General features: G+C 42.1%; 1 long non-coding RNA gene across 1 annotated transcript in view; it reads right to left on the minus strand.

Annotated features, from left to right (window-relative positions):
- The window catches only part of LOC134737685 (uncharacterized), a 286,300-nt gene that overhangs the window by 206,307 nt on the left and 65,608 nt on the right, over window positions 1-14,385 (minus strand). Inside the window, exon 5 of the long non-coding RNA XR_010122811.1 lies at window positions 1,476-1,525. This is a non-coding gene — a long non-coding RNA (uncharacterized LOC134737685). The remainder of the gene's footprint in view (window positions 1-1,475; window positions 1,526-14,385) is intronic.

A 14,385-nucleotide genomic window follows, 5' to 3' on the forward strand; every position in this document is an offset into this window, starting at 1 on the left:
TCTCTTATGAATTCTCTTTTGTGATGGGGACCTCACCCATGAACCTGAGATGGAAAAAAAAAATTTCCTTTTCCCTACACTCCTACTTTTTCCATTTGAAAACATAGATAATAAACTGAATCATCTGACCAAATTAAATCCTTCAAGTGTTAGAAGAAAGCCTCCTATCCCCACTGTGCCATTTACTTCACTTTATTGTAATTGTTGTATCTTTACCATTAGATATTAAGCTATTTGGGCAGAAGTGTATCAGTTTTATTCATACTAGCATCTCTCAGCACAGTACTATCACACTATTATGATAGTGTACTCACAATATTTCTTAGATGCATAAATAAATTTTATTTATTGAATTGAGGCAAGAAAGTAGGAGTCAAGCTAGTTTCATTCATTCTTCTTTCTCATTCTTCTTTCCATCACCCTTTAGTCTCATTTCCCAGATGAACATAACATTATAACGGATTTACACATGTACTGGTGAATGAGGCAGGTTGAATGCTCTAAATCAGTTTGACCACTCCAAAATATTAAGCCAATAAGTCAATTTGGGATTTACATTCCCAGAGTTCCTGATTTATAAGAAGTGTGAAAATATACATTAAAACCACCAGATGACTTTAAACCAAAAAGGATAAGCAATAGTTGTTTATCCTTGTGGTCCAGAGAGTCTCGATGTTGCTTTATCAAAAACATAACTAAGCCTTTGTTGCTTCAGGTGACATCTTTGAACAAGGCTGCTGAGTCAGTGACCTACAACATTAGCCCTTAACAATTCATCCACTGCATGTGCCCTCAGGAGAAAATTCCCGCCCTGTGTGTGGCCTTTGAGGGGAGTGATGACCCCATCTCAGTTTTTCCGGAAGATGGGACATTTCATTTTGGATGAAAGTAACTTTTGTAAACAAAAATCAGAAGGTGCAAACTCTTACCACAGATTCTGACAGCAAATGAACCTGAAATACTTCAAAATTGAGCTCAGGGATTAGTCAAGAAAAGAGCCAAAGGTTGAGAAGCTATGTCTAAGTCATCTAGGCCTTGAGTACTTAAAAGTGAAACAGTCACGGGGTCAATTACTTGAAAAAGGAAAAACAACAAGGACTAAACTATGAATAGATATCAAGAAAGGCAAATAAAACATCGCTATTTTGACTTCAAGAGACCAATTCTCTCTCCAAATCACAAGTGCTACTTTTTACTCAATTGATTTACTGTATTTGCTAATTGAATGCAGCACCAACTAGGGTGGACGGGGAAATGTACATTTTCTGCATAGATTCTGGGGAAAACAGAGTGACTCAGAGGCGAATGTTGCTATTTTGCCATCCTTGATCACAATTGAACATGTTGCTTATATTTCAAGTCATTGGATCAATAATAGAAAATAAAGCTGAATATAGATTTGTCAATGTATGTAACATAGAACTGAGATTTCAGAGTTTTACTGCCTGAGTTTGTATCCCAATTCCTTCACTTACCTGTTAGGTGATTTGGGGGAAGTAACTTCACTTTGTCTCGGTTTCCTCTTCTGTGAAATGGAGAAATAATAGCACTTGAATCAAAAATATTTTGGTTAGAGTTTCAAAGAGATGTGTGTGAAGTTCTTAGTAAATATACTGTATGGTAGACGCACCTGACAGCAATAACTTGACTTAAGCACACTGAGAATGACCCTGCATGGCTGATGCACCTGAATGTGTTCCCAGTCCTGAGCTAAGGAATCTGGGAGGGGCCAACCAGGAGATCCATTCCTTACCTATGAGGAACATCTGAGCCCCAGGTCCCCACCCTAACCGTGGAATGTAGGCCATACTGGGGATCCAGGCCCTTTGTTTTGGGTTAAATGAAGGTTGCCAGGTGGAGGTTGTTTGAGGGAGGGTGTTAAGTGAAAATGCTACATAAACTATATGCTTTTTACAAGGGGTTGCTGTTCTTCTGCCCAGCCCAGTGCCACTGGAGTCTCTCCTCTGTCTGTAAGATCCCCCCCATAGACTCTCTCCCCTGTATGTAAGATCCCCCTAGTAAAACCTTGTGTCTCCTTCACTGGCTCCCCCATTGAACCTATTGCCACCCCCACTGGAGTCCATAGAGATTTGGCACAACGTACGCCAAAATGTTATTATTTTTGTAATGCTAATGTTTTTATTATTATAGAAACTTTTATTTAATACAATTATTAATAATATTATTTACATTTATAATTTATATAACTTAAATATTTGTGATTATAACTAATATAATTATGATTACTATTATCAACATTATTGCTATACCAAGCATTATTGAATCTAAAGCACCCAGATATTTCCTCTGTTTTTTACTCTGACTTCAGAGCAGCATCTGGGGATAGAGCCAGACGCCTAGGGCTGAGGAAGGCAAATCTTTTGTTACTAATAGAGAGACAGCCAGGCTGGAGCACAGAAACCTCCAGAACACCAGTTTCCTCAGGCGCAATCATCACCCCTCTCCCACACCCCTCACCACATGTATGGCATTCTTCTAATCGCCAAAGGCTGCTGCAGGCCCCAGCTCTTGGGGTTTATTTTGATAAATGTTTCAAGCTACAGAGTGCCAAGAAACTTGATGCCTTTGCTTTTCAAATACCAGGTCTCTACCTGAAAAAGGAATGCTTAGATCAGAGCAGAGAGATGAAAAGTTCTCAGTTAAACATGCGCTGCTCTCCTTAAGCTATTGTCTGCTCTATTCCCCAACTTCGAAAAGTTGGAAGAAAAATATCTACAGATAAAGACTGCTGTAAATCACTAGTGAAAGGTTAAATATGATTTAGCAAATGTTCATTTTACCTTGCAAAGCAGGGTTGTGATGGAACTGCCTTTGTATCTAAAGCCAATAATATTCTTGAGGAAATTATGTGTATTTTAACAAAATCATTCTGCTAAGTAACATAGCTCAAATTATTTAGTGTAGTTCTAAAGTCTTTATACCTAACAGTCAAAATAAGTTACACCTGGTAATTGTGAGTGTGCAAGATGTTGTTCTTTTTCTTTGGATAGAAGAACTATTTCTTGAGTACTGCTAAGTGCCAAGCATTTTACTTATATTCTACTATAGTATTTAATACAGCAAACCTGCATTATTTTCCAGACCAGGAAACTGAGACTCAGAGAAGTTAAAAACAAAAAACAAACAAAAAAAAACTACTTGCCTTAAGTCATAGTGCTAACAGAGGAAGCAGGGTTCAGATGCAAGTATGAGTGGTTTCAAAGCTAAACTCATTAATAAAAACTGCAAAAATGCTCACATTATTTCAATTATGGTATTATAGAAAGCTTCCATCTCACCCTATTTAACAGACCACATCTACAGCAACTTACCTATAATTTTCAACACTTTGTGCCTCTAATAGAATTATGTATGTATGTACTTTATGTAGAAAAATAGAGAGATAAAGGAATATATTTTTGAAATTTGAGAAATTATGTACTGTTCACATTGAATAATAAATTCTTGCTTATTTGCTTATGTATTTATTGACTATCTTCCCCTACTATATTGGCTGCATGGAAGCCAGGCCTTGTCCAACTTGGTCATTTCTATATCCTCGTTGCCTATGACAATTCCTGCCACAGAGAAAAGGCTCAATAAATATTTCTGATTAAAAGAATGAATAAATAGTATACTTCAGATATGCCCAGGTTGACAAATTATTAGAAAATCCATTCTCGCTTTCCCTCTGAAGTGACTGATGTAGGCAGTAGTTCCAGTATGTTGTGACATTTTTTCATTGTGGCATATGTGATAGAAAATAAATCTCTCCTTCTGTTTTGAAAGTACCAGCAGCTATTTCACTAAGTCCAGAAAGTATTACCATTCTCTGTGATTTTGACATGACATCAAATCTATGCTGTTGAATTCTGACCAATTCTTTGACTTGGTCAGATACCTCAGAAACTTCTGAGGAGGTTTTCCCCAAAAGCCCTTTGGTTAACAGTAACAATGGAAGCAGTGATGCTGGCATGATGTAGCACCATGTATTGCTATAGACCTGACATCAGGTTTCTCCTTTATTACCTCAGTTGGTTTGAGTTTAATATAATGAGACTTAGGTCATGGGTTCAAACCCCTGGTAGAACAATTAGCTTACATTGGTTCCTTGGACATAGGATTAACTCTGAGCTCCAGTTAGTTCCCTTTACTTTGGTTCTGTGCTTCAGAAAGACCAGGAGAAATCGTCACACAAAGCAAAATGGATGCCTACTAAGAGAACAGCAGGAGAATCACCTCTCTATGAAATCTCCCTAGCTCACATTCATACTCTACAAAGAGTTATATTACTGATTCACACTTTGTGGACAATTGGTTTAATACATGTCCTAATTAGGACAATAAACAGCAAACCAATCCATAAATAAGCTTAGAAATAACCAATTGGTTTACATAAAATTCAATATGAAAAAAATTAAGATTTCCAATGTCCAGAAGTAATCCTTGAGAATAAAACTTCTGTAATGTATCAGCTAAGAGTTTGCCTTAATGAGAAAATAACCATTCAAGTTAGTCTATGGATGAATACACACTTAACATAAATTTTATATATAGACTCCCAGGAAAGTATTAGTAACTTTATATGCAATAACAAGAAGACATCTCACTAAATGAGAATGTTTCAGTCCTGGAAGAGATCTATTCCAGGAGACACACATCTGAGCAGCCTACTTTTAATTAGGATTTAATTCAATGTAAGTAAGAGCCAAAAGAGAAATTGGACTTGGGTCTGGTTCATAGAAAGCTCCTTCTGCAGGGTCTGGTCCTCAGAAAGACAGCTCCTTCTGCAGGGTCTTGTCCTCAGAAAGACAGCTCCTTCTCCAGAGAAAAAGTGAGGTCTTTAAAATGACTCCAGGTCACATTAGGTTGCTGAACCAAATGCCAGCTGTTCATTTAAATATAATTAGTTCTTCTTACTTTACCCTCTGGTGAATGAACGGCTCCACAATTCATCAAGCAAAAAAAAAAAAAAAAAAAGAGAGAGAGAGAGAATGTTTCCTCTGGAAACCAATGTGGCCCTTCAATTTGGCCAAGCTACCATCTAAGCACTGAGGGCACCCCTGCATAAATGAATATTTGGGTTGTTTTTGTTGCCAAATAAAATATCAGCTAATACTTTGGCACAGATACTGATCAAGATGGCAGGCCATGTTCTGAAAACCTAAGATGACCTTTAATATGGTACCTTTAACACAAGTTGTTCTCTTTCTTGTCATTGTTCCTTTTTTAAGGGAAATGCCTTGGTTCTCTCTTCTTCTTTCCTAGATAGTTCTGCATCTTCAATTATAGACAGACAGGGCCAGTGCTCAGTTAAATTGTGAAGCACTCTATGTTTGTATTTGGTTCCCCCAGCTTCTTCTTCTCATGCATCGGGGCCTCCCTCTATGGTCTCCCTCTCCCATTCTCTCCCCATCTTCCCTCTTACCTCCCCTTTTCCCCACTTCATTCAAATCTGCTTGCAGAAACATGTCTATATCAACTGTTTGCACTTGAATGCAATTTCTATTTAGTTTTACCTTACCAAAGTATTTTTAAACTTTAAGTTAAAAAGATATCTATTAAAAGATATCTACAGCAGATCAGAAAGAAGATTTGGTTTGGATCAATTTTTGTTTTGATATGTTTTGTTTCCTAGAAGAAGCAGAAAGGTAATTTTTAAAAAGCAGAGGCTAAGTGGTGTCTCAGACCTAAGTTTGAACCCTCTCAAAGGCTTTTTATCTTCTTGAAAGGAGGGAATAATAAGTCTATGTTAAGGTGATGTTAATATTAATGGGATCATTTGTGAGAAGAGCAAAAGCACTACCTTGTGTATAAGAGGTGCAATACACATGACATGTTGTTATTATCTGAGCAGTGAGTCTCTGTTTTCTGTGAAGTAGGAAGCATGATCATCCATTAAGAGTGAAGTACATGTAGTGAAGTAATAAAATTAAATAATTTTTAAGAATTAGAATAGCTGCTGTGGGAAATGCAAAAGGCAGATGAACAATAACAAGTAAAATGATGCCAATGTGAAGGTCATGGCTGGGTTAGAGATCATATATTGTTAGGGACATTATTATGCAGCAGTCAGACAGCCTGGCATGGGGTCAAAGAGAGCAGGCTCTTAGCTTAGCCCAGAATCTGAGCTGTTCCTCTTTGAAAGACATTTGAGAGCAATTCTTGTCCACAACAGCATGGACTTAGCCCTCCACCAGGGCTAAAGAAAAACCAGCTCTGGAGTCTGGTCTATGTTGAAAGTACGCTAAATGTTCATTAAGCATGTTCCTGTCTGGGGGAGCCCAGATTCCTGACTCAGCGCCTGCTTTCTAAACAGGAAACAAAGAAACCTGGTTTGGTTATGACTGTGGAAGATTTACTTCTGAGCTCTGGAGCCCTGCTCAAGCATTCTTTTTCCTTTCATTCTCTTTTAGCTTAAACAAAATGGATATGACGCAGAGCATGGGACCAAGGTCATGGGTGGCTGTTTATCCTGGATCTCCTGGTCATCTCCATCACCGTTTCTGACATGTTACCACACTTGGCCAAAGCCTGGTTATCTTTTCTGGAATTTAGATAGATAAGAAAGGGAGTTTCTCTGTTTATGAGGTGACCTACAGACACCTAAGCAAGCTATTCTGAAAAAAATCTCAGGACAGTTCAGTTAAACATTTTCTTTAAATGTGCTACTGTCTTCCTTGCTCCAATCACTGGTCCATGCAAAACCTCCTTGCTCCTTTCCCACTACCCAATATGGGGAGATACCGCAACTTCTCCCCAGAAGCCATCAACAGACTTCAGTAAGTAAGATGCTTCCATTTTTCACTAGTTTGAACATAAGTGTAGGATACGGAGTATGATGGGGTGTTATTTGGGGGTTTTCTTTGTATTTTTACTGCTTGGTTTACTCTGAGCTTCTTGTATCTATTTGTAAATTTGAGAAATTGTTGGCCATTGTTTCTTTGAAAATTTCTTCTGCCGTGTTCTCTATCTCTCTCTAAGACATGTTATCCCACATGTCTGAGATGCAATAGGGTGTTTTGTTTTGGTTTTATTTTCATTTGTTTTGTTTTGCTTTTTTTTACTTTTTTATTTCTCTTTGTGTTTCAATTTAGGTAACTTTTATTGACCTATCTTCAAGTTGACTTCAAGTTCACTGATTCTTTCCTTAGCTTGTCATATCTGCTGATGAGTCTATCAAAGGTATTCTTCATCTGTTATTATATTTTTTTTTCATTTCTATAATTTCTAGATATAGATGGGCAGATCCGGGTCTTGTGGGCAACATCCAGCCAGTGGCCTGTTTTTGTAAGACCTATGCACTTAGAAGGGTTTTTACATTTTTTAAAAGTTTAAAAACACTTTTAAAAAATAATGATAATATGTAACAGTTCATATGTGGCCCACAAAGCCTAAATATTTACTGTCTGGCCCTTTAGAGAAAAAGTTTGTCAATCTCTGCTATTGAGCCTTTGACATACTAATCATTGTTATTTTAAATACCCTTTCAGAGAACTATAGCATCTGTGTCAAATCTGAGTATGGTCCTGATGATTGCTTTGTCTCTTGGCAATGGGTAGTTTTTGTTTACCTTTTGCTTTCAAGAAAAACCTCTATTTTTTTTTTGGGGGGGGGTGGGGAGAGTCTAAGTGAGACATCTTACTGAAGAGAATAGGGCTATGGTAAATGCTTTTTATGAGTAGAAATGGATATGTCTTTCCTTTTCCTAAGCCTTTAGTGCAGGAGGTTGAATTAATCTGGTCAGAAATTATGCTTCGGTTTGTTGTTGCTATGGTTACCCACAGTGCACCACAAGCCTCAAATTTCTCTGATGATACTCTGGGTTTGAGGTGCAAGCTGGCATGCCAGAGGATTTTTCCCAATGTTTGCTTCATTCCACTCTAGGTCTTTCCTTTGCACTGTGCCTCACAGTGGGTGTGTCTCATGCTTTTGAAACTCTCCTAGGTACATTCTACTGTTTCTTATTACTCCGTGCTTGTTGGCTTGATGGTTGGAGAGAGTGGTTTGTGAAGTCTCAGTCTTAGGCAGGCACTAAGTCTCTGGGCTTTGGAGTGTGGCTTTCTCAGTGCTTGTGCCCTTACCCAAGTTGTATTCCTTGGCCCAGTACATGTGCCTTTCCCCTGCCAGGGATAGGTGACTTTTTTCTGTTCCCATCCCCCAGCTGTGATGGGTTTTTACCAAGGCAATAGTGTTTGTTGACTTCCTCTCCCTCTCCCTCTTAATATCAAGGCTTTTGTTCTCTACAAGAAATCAGGAAGAAGGGTCCTGGTAGAGTTTCATGTCTGTCCTCAAGAGGCAGCTCTACCTATCTCTGAGGACTGCATCATGAGGGACATTTCTCAAGACTCTTACAAATATTTCTTCTAAGCACCTGAGAGATACATAGAGAAAAAGCCTGCAATGGAGTGTGAACTTCCACATATTTGCAGCCTCCTGGGGCTCTACACTTTCCTGTAATTCCACATTCAGCCTCCACCAGTTTATTAAATATTACAGCCAAATTCTTACCAGCTTCTGACTGTATTTACCCCAGGCGAACAAGTGCTTCCATCCCATCTCACCCAAGAGGAGCAAGTCTATATTTAGATTTCATAATACTCAGTTGCTCTGAAACCTCAGCTCTCTGTTGGGTTCAAGAAGAGTAACGAATCTGAGATTTGCCTGGCTACATTTTTGTTTAAAGAGTTAGGAATGGGCTGGGCACGGTGGCTCATGCCTGTAATCCCAGCACTTTGGGAGGCTGAGGCGGGCGGATCATCTGAGGTCAGGAGTTTGAGACCAGCCTGACCAACATGGAGACCCTGTCTGTACTAAAAAAATACAAAATTAGCCAGATGTGGTGGCACATGCCTGTAATCCCAGCTACTTAGGAGGCTTAAGCAGGAGAATCACTTGAACCCAGGAGGCAGGGGTTGCAGTGAGCCGAGATCACACCATTGCACTCCAGCCTGGGCAACAAGAGTGAAACTCCATCTCAAAAAAAAAACAAAACAAAACAAAACAAAAAAAGAGTAGGAATGATACTCAACCTAGCTCTCTACATCCCTGAGTGGAAACCAAAAGTTCAAATGCCTCACTTGTTGAGATTGCATTGGACAATGTCACAAGTTGACAAAGATATCAGAGAAGTGCTAGCGTCTTGAGGGGCATAGGCAAAGGTTATGTTGCATGTTGGGCAGAAGAGCCCTGTCTTACTTGGTCCTATAAGTGAGCAAGATTCTCTGATGGGAGGGGCCTGATCATTCCATGGGGTCAGGGACTGACCACAGGAAAATTACAGGATGAACACAGAGAAGGAGCCAAAGAAGTTGCAACTGTTGTTAAGGGTGATGCTGGGTAATAGACAATGGGATCCTAAGTAAATCAGTAAATGAAGCCAAAGATGGTTCATAGGTTGAGAGAAAAATGAAAGGATCATAACCTTAGGGGTTCAGCAAAGTCAAGAAGCAGGTTCATTGGAACTAAAAAATGAGAGAGAAATGATGTCAGCAAGATGGTTGACTAGAATCCCCTAGTACTCACACCCCCTAACAAAGATAGCAAAACAGTGAATAAACAACTATATTTTAATAAAAATAACTAAAGAAAATGTCAAAGCACATTAAAAAAAAGTAACAGAGACTCCGATGAGCACAGAAACTCAGGACAGACAAATAGAGAACAGAAGGAAACACCCGGCCTCCACCACGCCATCCCTCTGCCAGGATCAGCTGAGAACCAGAAGGAACTTCTCCTTATGAGGAAAAGGTAGGCAAGACAATCCCAGCATCCCCCAGCAACACCTTAGGCACCTACTATTCTCACCCCTAGGGTCCTCTACAGTCCTCACGGGCACCAAGCCCGGCTGAGAGAACTGCCTGGAGTCCACACAACTGTGTTCCCCTCAGAGAAGGAGCTGAAACTATACCCTGCCCCCTGTAGCCTGCACAACTAGTGCTCTGAAATTACTGCTGCAGTGTGTCTTTCCAGGGGGAGAGGGTAATAGCCATGACACCCCTTCATGCCAGAGGCTAAGCCACTGCTGAACCACTCCTGCCCGGCAGCCAACATCCCCAAGCTGAGCTGCTAGTTGTTGTGCCTTTTCCTATGTGGCCAAGCAGCAGTGGAGTCACTCCACCTACCCCTTCCCAAACTCCTCACACTGGAGCTGAAGATATGAACTCCTTCCCAGGCTAACAGCGCTTTCACAGAACAGCTCTACCTCTCCCAGTGGCTGCTCTGCCCTGCCCTTAGGGACCTAAGCTGAAGTACTGACTCCCAAGGAAACTGCCTTGGCACAGAGCTGCCACATCTACTCTCCTAGTTGCTGCTATGTCCTGCCCCTTGGAGCTTGAGCTAAAGCTGCACACTCCAACCTGAGGAAACAGTATTTTGGCAAAACCACTCCATCTACATTTGCCAGTCCGGCTGTCCCCTGCCCCCTATGCTGCATCCCACCCCCTTCAGCTGAAGCTGAAGCAGTACACTCCCTCCTGGGGAAACAGTGCGGTGGCCACCTAGGGCAGGCACTCTTGCCCAGTGCCTAAGTTGAAGCAGCAACCTACCTCCCAGAAAAAGGTGCTTTGGCCACGCAGAGTGGTCATGTACCATAGTACTAAAGCTGAAGTAGCTTCCTATATCCCAGGGCTGAGCTAATGTAGTAGCCCACATCACAGAGAAACACAGCAGTGGTTGAGCTGAGACACCCCACCCTACAGGCCAAACAATTCCAGTACCCGGCTTTCCTGTGGTTGGACTAGCCCCCTAGAGTCTCACCTGCTGAGACAATACTCTCCACAGAGAGTTGAGTCATAGTTGTGCTGCTCCCTGCCCCCACCCCAGGGCCCAAACAACAACTGTGCTCCACCATTCTAATTGCTGCTGTTCCACCTGGACTCACAGGGTCTGGAATAGTGCCATGCCACATCATCTCAGGGTCTAGAGCCACCATTACATGATGCCTTTTCCCTTGGGACCTGAGTTGCCACTGACCCCCATTGGCTCAGGTTCCCAAATTGCAGCTATGCACTGTTCCTTGGGTTCAAACCTCCAGAGCAACCCTTCCTCCCTAGCGTCATGCCAGTGCTATGCTCTGTCTCCCAATAATAGAATCAGAGCTGCAACCCAGCCCTGGGACTGAGCTGCTAATGGGTATCTTAGAGTCACAGACACTGGCCCTGTGGGCAACCTACACCAAACCCAGCTATAGAGAGCAAACGTGCCCCAAGACCCAGGTGTCACAATAAGTTTGTTGAGACTCTGAGCCTAGAACCCTGGCCCCAGAGCCTTTCCAAGCACCCTGTACCTGGAAACCAGCACCACTGCAGCTACTTGTAGGCTGTGTCATACCTGACACCAAGAAGGATCCCTTTGGGTAAGTCTATTTATTGTGGAAAAAACAAGAAGAGGAGGACCCCAAAATACTTTACCACCTAGGACATCAACAGCCAATGCCACTGTCACTGCCACAAACATCTATGGCCTAGGCCCCTGAGACATCCACAATTATTGCTGACATTGAACACAGCTGAAGATATGGCACAGAGATTATGCCACTGCAACTACCCCAAAACAGAGTCACCAGACCCTTCCCAACTGGCACACTAAGACCTAACTGCAAGTGAGAGTCTTTCTCTGCAAAAGCCACTCTAGAAAGTTTGGAAGAGGAGATTATTCCACCAGATGCATAGGCATCAATGCAGGGACACAAGAAACATGAAAAACCAAGGCAATATGACACAAACAAAGGAATGTAATAACTCTCTAATAACAGACCCCCATAAAATGGAAATCAATGAATTGTCAGAAAAGAAATTCAAAATAATAATCTTGAGGGAACTCAACAATATAAAAGAAAATACAGATAGACAATTCAATAGAATCAGAAAAACATTTTATGATATGAATGAAAAAAAATCAACAAAGAGATATATATAAAAAAGAATCAAACAAAAATTTTGCAGCTGAAGAATTCAGTGAACAAAATAAAAAATACAACAGAGAGCTTCAATGGCAGATTTGATTGCAGAAAAAAAGAATCTCTGAATTTGAAGACAGGTCATTTGAAATTACCCAGTCAGAGCTAAAAAAAAAAAAAAAAAGAAAAAAAAAAAGAATAAAAGAAAAGGCCAGACATGGTAGCTCATGCCTAAATAATCCCAGTACTTTGGGAGGCAAGGCAGGCAGATCACTTGAGATCAGGAGTTTGAGACCAACCTGGCCAACATGGTGAAACTGTGTCTCTACTAAAAATACAAAAATTAGCCGGGTGTGGTGTTGGGCGCCTGTAATCCCAGCTACTCGGGAGGCTGAGGCAGGAGAATCGCTTGAACCCAGGAGGCAGAGGTTGCAGTGAGCTGAGATCGTGCCACTGCACTCCAGACTGGGTGACAGACAGAGCAAGACTCTGTCTCAAAAAAAAAGAAAGAAAGAAAAAAAGAAGAGGGGAGGAGCCAAGATGGCCGAATAGGAACAGCTCCGGTCTACAGCTCCCAGCGCGAGCGACGCAGAAGACGGGTGATTTCTGCATTTCCATCTGAGGTACCATGTTCATCTCACTAGGGAGTGCCAGACAGTGGGCGCAGGTCAGTGGGTAAGCGCACCATGCGCCAGCCGAAGCAGGGGCGAGGCATTGCCTCACTCGGGAAGCGCAAGGAGTCAGGGAGTTCCCCTTCCAGGGGTGACAGACTGCACCTGGAAAATCGGGCCACTCCCACCCGAATACTGTGCTTTTCCGACGGGCTTAGGAAACGGTGCCCCAGGAGAGTATAGCCCGCACCTGGCTCAGAGGGTCCTACACCCACGGAGTCTCGCTGATTGCTAGCACAGCAGTCTGAGATCAAACAGCAAGTCGGCAGCGAGGCTGGGGGAGGGGCGCCCGCCATTGCCCAGGCTTGCTTAGGTAAACAAAGCAGCCTGGAAGCTTGAACTGGGTGGAGCCCACCACAGCTCAAGGATGCCTGCCTGCCTCTGTAGGCTGCACCTCTGGGGGCAGGGCACAGACAAACAAAAAGACAGCAGTAACCTCTGCAGACTTAAATGTCCCTGTCTGACAGCTGTGAGGAGAGCAGTGGTTCTCCCAGCACGCAGCTGGAGATCTGAGAACGGGCTGACTGCCTCCTCAAGTGGGTCCCTGACCCCTGACCCCCGAGCAGCCTAACTGGGAGGCACCCCCCAGCAGGGGCAGACTGACACCTCACACGGCCGGCCAGGTACTCCAACAGACCTGCAGCTGAGGGTTCTGTCTGTTAGAAGGAAAACTAACAGAAAGGACATCCACACCAAAAACCCATCTGTACATCACCATCATCAAAGACCAAAAGTAGATAAAACCACAAAGATGGGGAAAAAACAGAGCAGAAAAACTGGAAACTCTAAAAACCAGAGTACCTCTCCTCCTCCAAAGGAACGCAGTTCCTCACCAGCAACGGAACAAAGCTGGAAGGAGAATGACTTTGACGAGCTGAGAGAAGAAGGCTTCAGACGATCAAATTACTCCGAGCTACGGGAGGATATTCAAACCAAAGGCAAAGAAGTTGAAAACTTTGAAGAAAATTTAGAAGAATGTATAACTAGAATAACCAATACAGAGAAGTGCTTAAAGGAGCTGACGGAGCTGAAAACCAAGGCTCGAGAACTACGTGAAGAATGCAGAAGCCTCAGGAGCCGATGCGATCAAATGGAAGAAAGGGTATCAGCCCTGGAAGATGAAATGAATGAAATGAAGCGAGAAGGGAAGTTTAGAGAAAAAAGAATAAAAAGAAACGAGCAAAGCCTCCAAGAGATGTGGGACTATGTGAAAAGACCAAATCTACGTCTGATTGGTGTACCTGAAAGTGACGGGGAGAATGGAAACAAGTTGGAAAACACTCTGCAGGATATTATCCAGGAGAACTTCCCCAATCTAGCAAGGCAGGCCAACATTCAGATTCAGGAAATACAGAGAACGCCACAAAGATACTCCTCGAGAAGAGCAACTCCAAGACACATAATTGTCAGATTCACCAAAGTTGAAATGAAGGAAAAAATGTTAAGGGCAGCCAGAGAGAAAGGTCGGGTTACTATCAAAGGGAAGCCCATCAGACTAACAGCGGATCTCTCGGCAGAAACCCTACAAGCCAGAAGAGAGTGGGGGCCAATATTCAACATTCTTAAAGAAAAGAATTTTCAACCCAGAATTTCATATCCTGCCAAACTAAGCTTCATAAGTGAAGGAGAAATAAAATATTTTACAGACAAGCAAATGCTGAGAGATTTTTGTCACCACCAGGCCTGCCCTAAAAGAGCTCCTGAAGGAAGCGCTAAACATGGAAAGGCACAACCGGTACCAGCCACTGCAAAATCATACCGAAATGTAAAGACCATCGAGACTAGGAAGAGACTGCATCAACTAACGAGCAAAAT

Source organism: Pongo pygmaeus, chromosome 11, assembly GCF_028885625.2.
Source record: "Pongo pygmaeus isolate AG05252 chromosome 11, NHGRI_mPonPyg2-v2.0_pri, whole genome shotgun sequence".
NCBI lineage: Eukaryota > Metazoa > Chordata > Mammalia > Primates > Hominidae > Pongo > Pongo pygmaeus.